The sequence below is a fragment of the Rhinoderma darwinii genome, chromosome 1 (genome assembly GCF_050947455.1).
Source record: "Rhinoderma darwinii isolate aRhiDar2 chromosome 1, aRhiDar2.hap1, whole genome shotgun sequence".
Lineage (NCBI taxonomy): Eukaryota > Metazoa > Chordata > Amphibia > Anura > Rhinodermatidae > Rhinoderma > Rhinoderma darwinii.
In genome coordinates this window covers 527,039,648-527,049,469 of record NC_134687.1, presented here as the reverse complement: position 1 = coordinate 527,049,469, position 9,822 = coordinate 527,039,648, and positions in this window count along the sequence as shown.

The window sequence follows — 9,822 nt, the reverse complement described above, 5'->3', positions numbered from 1 at the left end:
CTATGTCTTGGGAGCAATCCTTGTAGAATCATATAATGTATTCTGCACTATGTGACTGGTTGTCTTCCAGTAACTTACTGTACACTGCATGTGTCCTGAATTTTATCTTGTATCTTAACCAACTGATTGGTCCATGTGAACTTGTCACCTCACATTCTCTGCTGAGCTACACTAAATCTGATTGGTTAGAGCCCTCACTGCAACTCTGTATATCCTTTAGACTTATTCATGCACATGCCGAACCTTTAGACTCCTACTCTTCAAAGTGAAAGTTACTGAAAAACAGCACAAAAAATCTGAAAGATATATTTCACCTGAATGTCCACCAAGAAATATTTAATAAAATTATTTTGATCACGCCTGAAATCGGTGACCGATACACTCTAATTTCGTTCATCGTATTAGTAGAAATTGCAATCTTTCAGGGAGCTTTTAAAGCGTACTTCCAATTTCAGTGAAAAACTATTATAGTGCACACTTCTGCACTATAAAAGTCTGTGCTGCCCATAACTCTTCAGTGGGAAAGGGAACGCCCTACTCGTCTCCATGGCTTCCTTTCTAGAATGGCCGCCAGCGCTGTAAGATTCTATAGGATCGAAGGAAAAACGGAAATACAAGATTTAGAGAAACTATTATAATGCACACTCCGGCACTATAATCGTTCTTCACTGAAAGTGGAGGTATGCTTAAAGGGAATAGATCATCAAAAAATTAGATATTATTTAGGACACTTAATGACTGCTTTATTGTACTGCTAGAGACCAAGATCAGGAAAAATAGAAACGCTATACGTTTGTTAAGGTGTCAGAACCTTCGTGCTTATGGAGATGATTTTTTTCTCTAAATCTGCAGAAAGTCACTGCTAAATTTCTTACCAGATACAAAAAGACTTAAATGTTTCTGCACTGTACAGTATAATATGAGATTGTTTTGCATTGCAGTCCTAGCATACGGTTTTCTCTTCCTGACAATTGACTTGATGAGTGCTGACATACTGGTATATTTGTATTTATGCAGAGGCACTTGTGAAATATCCAAGTCTTTCTGCAATATATTATTAATCTACTGTGGCTATTTCAGGAAAGCCCAGGGCATTGTTATACACATTGGGTTTGGTTACTTGTGACACTGAAAGCCTTTAAACCATGCATGAGCTTAATGATTATGTAAATGTTTGAAAGTGTTTTTTTCTTTCTTTTTTTTAAATAAAAATGTGTATTAGTGTGTGTTAATAATCCGTGAGTCCCGCGGACCTGACTGGTTCAGTGACAGCGGGTCCTGCGTGTCTGACACGTAGGATCCGCCTGTAAACTATCACATCCCAGTTCATAACTTGGACACGCAAAACCCGCTGTCATTGAAAAAGTAAAAGTATTTTTTTATTACATTTATTTACAAAGTTTATTAACACACTAATACACATTTTTATTAAAAACAAAACCAAAACCACTTTCAAACATTTACATAGTCTTTAAAGTGAAATGCATCTTTTCATATTTCATTGTATTGGTGAATGATTTACAATGATTTGTGTTCGTTATGGCTGACAACAGTTAAGTGGAAGCCTTAACAAATAAAGGTTTTTGAATTCACCAAATTGGAATGTGCACCTTGTATTCATTTAAGACTCCAAAGCCCATATTATAATGTCTTAGAACACTTGTCTTCAACCTACCACTCACTAGCTGGTGCAAAACTACAACTCCCAGCATTCCCTTACAGCCAGAAGTTAGAGAGAACTGTCTAAGGCTATCTTCACAATAGCGCTAGGAATTCCCCTTTTCTCCTTTTTCCTGTGTTATATCAAGTCCAGAGTCAACACAGCCATCTACCAGGAAATTTTAGAGAACTTCATGCTTCCCTCTGCTGACAAGCTTTATGGAGATGCTGATTTCATTTTCCAGCAGGACTTGGCACCTGCCCACACTGCCAAAAGTACCAATACCTGGTTTAATACCCACAGTTTCACTGCGCTTGATTGCCCAGCAAACTCGCCTGACCTAAACCCCATAGAGAATCTATGGGTTATTGTCAAGAGGAAGATGAGAGACACCAGACCCAACAATGCAGACGAGCTGAAGGCCGCTATCCAAGCAACCTGGGCTTCCATAACACCTCAGCAGTGCCGCATGCTGATCGCCTCCATGCCACGCCGCATTGATGCAGTAATTCATGCAAAAGGAGCCAACATTTCTATATTAAAAATCATTTTTCAATTTGGGCTTCTGTAATACTCTAATTTTCTGAGACACAAAATTTTGAGTTTTCATTAACTGTTATCCATAATCATCAACATTAAAAGAAAAAAATGCTGGAAATAGATCACTCTGTGTGTAATCAATCTATATAATGTCACGATCACAGGGTATGTGGACCCACTAGGCCGCTCCGCCGTAGCGGAGAGGCAGTTGGCCTAGTCACAGTCTATACAATAGTCTATAGCAGTTCGTAACACCGGTGCAGCAGGTTGTGGCGGACAGTACTAGATGTGACGGAAGACACTGGACGTGGCAAACGACAGCAGGTGCAGTAGGGCACAACTCCAACACTACGAGGCTCAGAAACAAGAACACCGCACGGGATGCAGGATACGGGTAACGGCACGGGTAACTGAAATGGGAAAACACTAAGGCACCATTTGCAAGATAGACTTAGGATACACTAACAATGCTCAGGCAAGGATCAGAAGGGCCGGTGCCCTTCTTATAGTCCAGGAAATCATGTGTACTTGATGATTGTTCACATGTGCGCGGGCTGGCCCTTTAAGATCGGGCGCGCGCACACCCTACGGGGGACAGTGGAGCGGAAGTGAGGGCTTGCGTCTCCTAGGAAGGAGATGTGAACCAGCGCTCCCTGATCTATGGCTGCGGGCGTTGGGAGGTGAGGAAATCCGACAGCCCGCGGCCATGGACTCTACATATAATATGAGTTTCACTGTTTTAATTACATTATTGAAATAAATTAACTTTTTGATGATATTCTATTTCATTGAGAAGGATTAGGCCCCATGTACACGACCGTAAAAATGCCCGTGATTACAGGCCCATAGACTTCTATTGGCCACGGGTACCTTCCCGTTAGCTGTTGAAAAATATAGAGCATATCCTATTTCAGGCCGTAATTACGGCACGGGCAGGCCCATAGAAGTCTATGGGGCTCCCGTAATTACGGGTGGCTACGTGTGTGCACCCGTAATTACGGGAGCGTTGCTAGGCGACGTCAGGGGATTTAAATTTTTGAATAAAGGGAAGCTGAGAAAATGACGTCTGATCGATCATGTGACCCTTTTAAGGGGTCTGGACATGATTGTGACATAATTTCCAGCCCCCCTTTTTTCACGGGTCCGTAAATATTGGTGGAATACGGATGACTACGGGTTAAATACAGGTTAAAAACGTGTGACAAAGGATCCGTATTTACGGTAGGGAAAAAATATGGTCGTGTGTGTGTAATATAAATAGTTCCGTTCTTCCGTGTTTCAAATTGCCAAATACAAAATAAAATCCCAGCTATGGGGGGAACCATTAATGAGGGATTTTTAGTATTAATTCGCTTCTCCCCTGAACTCGGTCCCGATCTTATTTTTGGCAAATAAGAACGGATGAGCAGACGAAATTCCTGAGCGCAAGTGTGCATGAAGTCCAAGACTGCACTGTTTTTAGCCTGGGCAATGATGACAAATTACTAGATAGGATTTACACTGATTTCCTGAACAAAATCTCTTCATTACCGATTATTTCACTATTTATCTAAAATCCGACTAAACCAGATTAGGTAGCCATATATAATCCAGGTAATTATGGGTCAAATATGAAATATTTTTAATATTAAATGTAATTCATAACACTCTGAGATATATTGAAAATAATCTGGAGTCAACATGGTCTATTCAGGGTCCAATCGAAATAATGTAACCTGTATTTTTAAGAAGCTGTACCTTAACCCCTTTGGGACAAAGCCATTTTTTGATTTTCGTTTTTCACTCCCCGCATTCCAAGAGCCATAACTTTTTTCTTCATCCGTCAATAGAGCGGTGTGAGGGCTTATTTTTTACGGGAGGAGTTGTAGTTTGTAGGTACCATTTACAGTTCCATATAATGTACTAGGAAACTGAAAAAAAATTCTTTGCCACATTCTGAGATCCATAGCTTTTTTTTATTTTTTCACCGATTGAGCGGTTATTTTTTGCGGGACGAGCTGTAGTTTCTATCGGTACCATTTTTTGGTACAAAGATCTTTTTGATAATTTTTAATTCAATTTTTTTTTAGAACTTAGTTGACCAAAAAAACTGCGATTTTTGAGTTTTAAATTTTCTTTGTTTACAGCATTCACCTGTCAGGGTTCCTTTCCCTGTTATTCCACACCGAATAACCACCTCTGTAAATTGGAAACTGAGTGCAGCATGCGTAGAAGAATTACACCAGACAGAGAAGTGTTGAAAGGGGTCCTCTCTTACTAGCTATTTCTTTCTTCAGGAGAGTAACCTTTCTCCTCCCTTGAACTTGCGCTTTACCTTTTAACCTAAATAATTCGCTATTTGGGTTGTCACTTCATGCCACATGATTCTGTAATGCATTTTTCTTTTTTATATGTATGGACCTACAAGAAATTTGTACTTTGTAAGGGAACTTTGTGTATAGTTCCTTTCTTATATTGTTCTCTACTAGATAAACACTCATACTGTTCTCAATCCTTTACTACTTAAGGCCTGCATGCCTTAGCTTAAATTGTATGCTTGTATGTAGTTACCAAAAAAATGTTTGACCATAAGCAGTAGTTGAGTAGAAGGCCCCATGCACACGAACGTATTTTTGTGTCCGCAATTCATCCGCAAATCTGCGGGTGTATTGCGGCCCCATTCATTTCAATGGGCCCATGCACACGACCGTGGTTTACATGGTCTGTGCATCGCCCGGGAGCCTGGACCGCAAAAAGACAGGACGTGTCTTATTACGGCCGCATTTTGCTCGTTGAAATTAATGCACAGGGCAAGTGATTTGAGGGCGGCCGTCCGAGACGCAAATCATGGTTTTTTTCCCGCCACCACGGTCGTTTGCATGAGGCCTAAATGTTTTCAAAGTGAGCGGTTCCCTGGGATCTGGAAATTTACTTACAGGTTTTCTCCATACAAGAAGACGCTTCCATTAGAAGTGGTGTTCATATGTTATGTACAGTATGTTTGATGAACTGTATCAGAGGTTTAAATGGGCATTCCGTTATCAGCAAATGTTATATTTTTGTATAATAAAAAGTTATAGAGTTTTCAAATATACAGTACTTTCTGTATCAATTCCTCACAGTTTTCAAGATATTTGCTTGATGTCATTCTATGGGAATCTTCGTTTAATTCCAGTGGATGAAAATATGTTCTGGTTATGTGATGGACACACAAGTGCACGGCTACTAGAATACCCCTTAAGCACAATACAAATAAAATATCTTCTGCTTGCCTAAGATTTAAAGGAGTATTTTGACCATTGACATTTGTGGTATATCTGTACAACCCCCACCTTTTAGGAGAGTGGGGCTCCCATGGCTCATGTTGTGTCAAGCAACACAGCCAAATGCCGCTGAGAAAGTAGAAGAAAGAAGGACAGGCATTTGCATTGCTTCTCTCTTAAACTCTATGGGAGTGATATGGGAACAGTGATCAGTTGTTTTATTTTTACACAATGGGAGTCACAGAATTCCCATTCTCCTGGGTTTCCCCTTGGTGGGACCCCCTCAAATATTACATATTTATTGTGTATCCTTTGGATATGTCAATTGTCAGGATACGACTTCAACACCTTTCGGGGGGTGACGGCAGTTGCTATGGCAGCCCAGGGGCCTAATGAAGGCCCCCAGGGCTGCCTTCAATCTGCCTCTGCTAAGCCCTGCTAGTGGCAGGGCTTAACAGATGGCTGTAAAAATGACGATATACTGCAATACGTTAGTATTGCAGTATATTGTACCAGCAACCAAACGATCTCTGGTTGAAGACCCCTAGGGGGGGCTAATAAAGTGTGTGAAAAAAAAGTGAAAAAAAGATTTTTGTAGTGAAATATATATATATATATATTTCTTAAAAGTTAAAAAAAAAAACCCTTTTCCCATTTTCCCCTAAAGTAACGTCAAAAATAAAAAAAAAGTTAACAAAATTGGTATCGCTGCGCTGGTAAAAGTGTTAACTATTACAATTATTACAACGTTATTTAACGTGCACGGTGTGTCAGGGATCATTAGCATGTATATTGCTTGCAAAAACATTATTACCTTACATAAGCTACGTATCAGTATATTACACCGCCCTGGAATGCAAGGGGAGTGTGCAGATGAACGTCACAACTGAATAGAACCATTGGGGCTTAAGCACGTCCCACATTCCTACGGAGAAGATTTGTCTGGTGTAATTCTTCTACGCATGCACTGTTTCCAATTTACAGAGGTGGTTATTCGGTGTGGAATAACAGGGAAAGGAACCCTGACAGTTGGCGCCCAACGTGGGGCTACACTCGAGGTGATCTCGGAATCCGGACAACCGACGACCACAGGGTAAAGCGGACAACCCGGGACTGCCCACTAAAGGAGACTGATCACCTCCGCAATAACACGGTAAGTCAGTTGATTTTATAAATCTTCGTCTTATCTGTGTTGGTGGACGGTCTTGTGGGAGTCTGTAGGACCCTGGTCGACTGGCTGGATTAACTCAAGCGACAGGAGAGACATCCCCGCTGTGTGGTCACGAACCCGTAAGAAATTAGTCGCGCCCGACCTATACATCCTCTGGGTAATTAGGGACTAGATAGAAAATATAACCTGTCTTATACAGGGGCACGCGGGCTGTGTAGAACACTGATAAGTCGTGTGATAAGTCGTGGGTAATATTTTGAACAGACCACGGTGAACCGGCCACTAGAGGGTTGCAGACCAAAAGTTGTTATATAAATTACGTGAAGGATATAGAAGGTTAGAATGGATGGTTTACGGTCCATATTCAAATCATCAGGATCACCCATACCCGGACGATCCTATTCGTATGATTTGGTGAAGCGAAGGGAAACACTATGTGAGTAAAACAAAGAAATTGATGGAAGTGTGCGGGATGCATAGGGGAGGGCGGCTACAAGCCGGAGACTGGGCAAAAAGGTATTCGAGAGAACAAAGGGAAGTTGGAAGATAGTAAGTTGATGGAAAGTGCCTTAGCATGTCAACGGACGGCCATAGCTGTGAGCAAGGAGGGATTTGCAGAAGAAGAAATTAGAATCACGAGCACTGTGTTCAGCAGCTTCAGACAACTGTCCACAGGATTCTGGATTTCGTCAATCATAGAGGCTTCACAACCATAGCACTCCCAGCTATTAGTGCAGGCATTTTCGGTTTCCCACCTCAAGCATGTGCACAGGCAATTGTTCAGGCCATACGGCATCACCCAGTAGTGCCGTCTCTGGAGGAAATCAGATTAATTAGCAATGATGATGTTACTGTCCAAGCACTGAAGCAGGCCGTGCAGAACATGTCCCAGCAAGTTATCCCCACACCTTTACTTAAGGAGACGTTCTCCGAAGACCCGGATGAACTGCTACCTGGCCTACCCCGCCCACCCCCTCCTACAGCCTTACCTCTAGTTCCCATATGCACATCCACCGTGGTACTCCCCGATGTGGAACTGCCTCGGGAGATCGGGATCAGCCATCCCCGGCTCTCCTCCAGTCCCTGACCCACCTACGACCATGACCACGCCCCAAGGTGATGCACCCAACAAATATGTGGCCTTCAACCCGACGCAAGTGAACTAGATTGTGAGCCAACTCCCGGACCCGGACAAGAATCCTATGCCATTCTAGAGGAGACTCAGACAAATTCAACAGACATTCTCAGCAGCATGGAAGGATTTGCAACTCATCACTAGCATCAAGGCCGGGGACAGTTTCTCGCCCATAATCCAGTCTGCCTTAGATGATATACAAGTACCAAATCAGGAAACTTATGAATCAGGAGATGTGTTTTGCCGCCAAATGCAAGGGTGGGCCAGGGATAGGTTAACGGAATCTTCCACGAGTATTTCAGACTGCACCCAAGACACCACGGAATCAGTGGAGAAGTTCTATGCCCGGATACAATCCCTTTTCCAAGACCAGGGGTTTGATGTTAAAGTCAAAATGCAACAGGTGTTATTAGTGACCTCGTTTTTTAATGGCCTCAAGGAGCATATCAAGAAGAAGTTGGTGGAGGGAAGGCCAGAATATGTTGACATGGATCCCAGGAAGGTACTCCTCATAGCTAAAGCTATTGAAAAACAACCCGCCCCCACCCCGCAGGAGTCTACAAAGGTAGCCGTGTGCCAGGATATCGATACAATTATGTATGCCGGACCAGCAGAGCGATGCCCCTCTCTCTACCCGCAACAGGCTTACCGTCCTCCTCAACGACTTTACAAGCCCAGACCCATACAAGAGAGGATTACAAGGAAATATCCTGATGCCCAGGGTCCCGGAAGGGCTAGTGAAGACCTCGTCTGTTATAGATGTGGGGAACCAGGACACTTCAGGCGAAACTGCAGAACTCGTCTGGACAATCGACCCGACCCACGAACTCAAGGCGATTACCGTAATTGCTCTCCAGAACTCCCCTACCGACCATAGGGAACCGGCAAGCCCGTGCCCACCATGGCCTCTGTTACTGCACAGTCTGGACCTATTTCTTCTGTTAGGATCCTGGTGGGAGGCCACTCTTTGCCTTTTCTAGTGGACATGGGTGCAGCCAGATCAGTCATACGAACTAAGGACCTACCTGCTGACGGTTTTCGTTTCTGAAGATTATATCTCCTGCGTTGGAGAAGACGGCAAGCCATCTTCTTCCAAAAGATTCTCTCCAGATTTGTGGTTTCCAATACCTGTCCTCCCAACCTGTTGGGAGCAGACTTGTTACAAAAACTTCACGCGATTATCCGCTACGAAGACTCTGGAATGTACCTTGATTTAGACACTCCTCTGTCCCAGGAAGAGACCTGTCAGATCAGGGCTATTCCCTTGCTTCTACACCAACCCCCTCCTACCCCCATTCCGGAATATTTCTACAATCAGATCCCCGATTCTTTGTGGTCTACGGGCCCGGAAGATATAGGGAAATTACCCGTTCCACCTGTTCAAGTGTTCCTCAAAGAAGGTGTGCACATACCACGGCTACCACAATATCCTTTGAAGGCTACACAAGAAGCTTCCTTGGGACTACTATGGAATGGCGCCCTTATCCACTGCATATCTCCAGCCAATACCCCCATCTTCCATGTGAAGAAGAAAACTCCGAAAGGAGAGCCCGATAAATTTCGCATGGTCCAGGATCTGAGAGCAGTTAACGCTGCCACGGTACTAGAAGCTCCAGTGGTCCCCAACCCGCATACTCTGCTGAGTAACATTCCGACCGACTCTACATACTTCACGGTTATTGATTTGGCCAATGCTTTCTTCAGTGTCCCTCTACATCCTGATTGTCAGTATCTTTTTGCGTTCACCTACAGGGGAGCTCAGTACACTTGGACAGTTATGTCACAAGGAGCACAGAATTCACCCAATCACTTTTCTCGGGCCTTCTCCATGTGCCTGGATCCTTGGATACGAACTCACCCTGAAGCCACACTCCTCCAATACGTGGATGACCTACTCCTTTGTTGTCCGGACAAACTGACAAATCATTTCTCTCTACGCCTGCTCCAGTTTCTTGCAAAAATTAATTGTAAGGTTTCTCTGAAGAAGCTCCAGTGGTGTGCCACCAAAGTTGTTTTCCTAGGACACTGCATTTCTCAGGGAGTGAAACACCTTACTGAAGAGAAGACTGGAAGT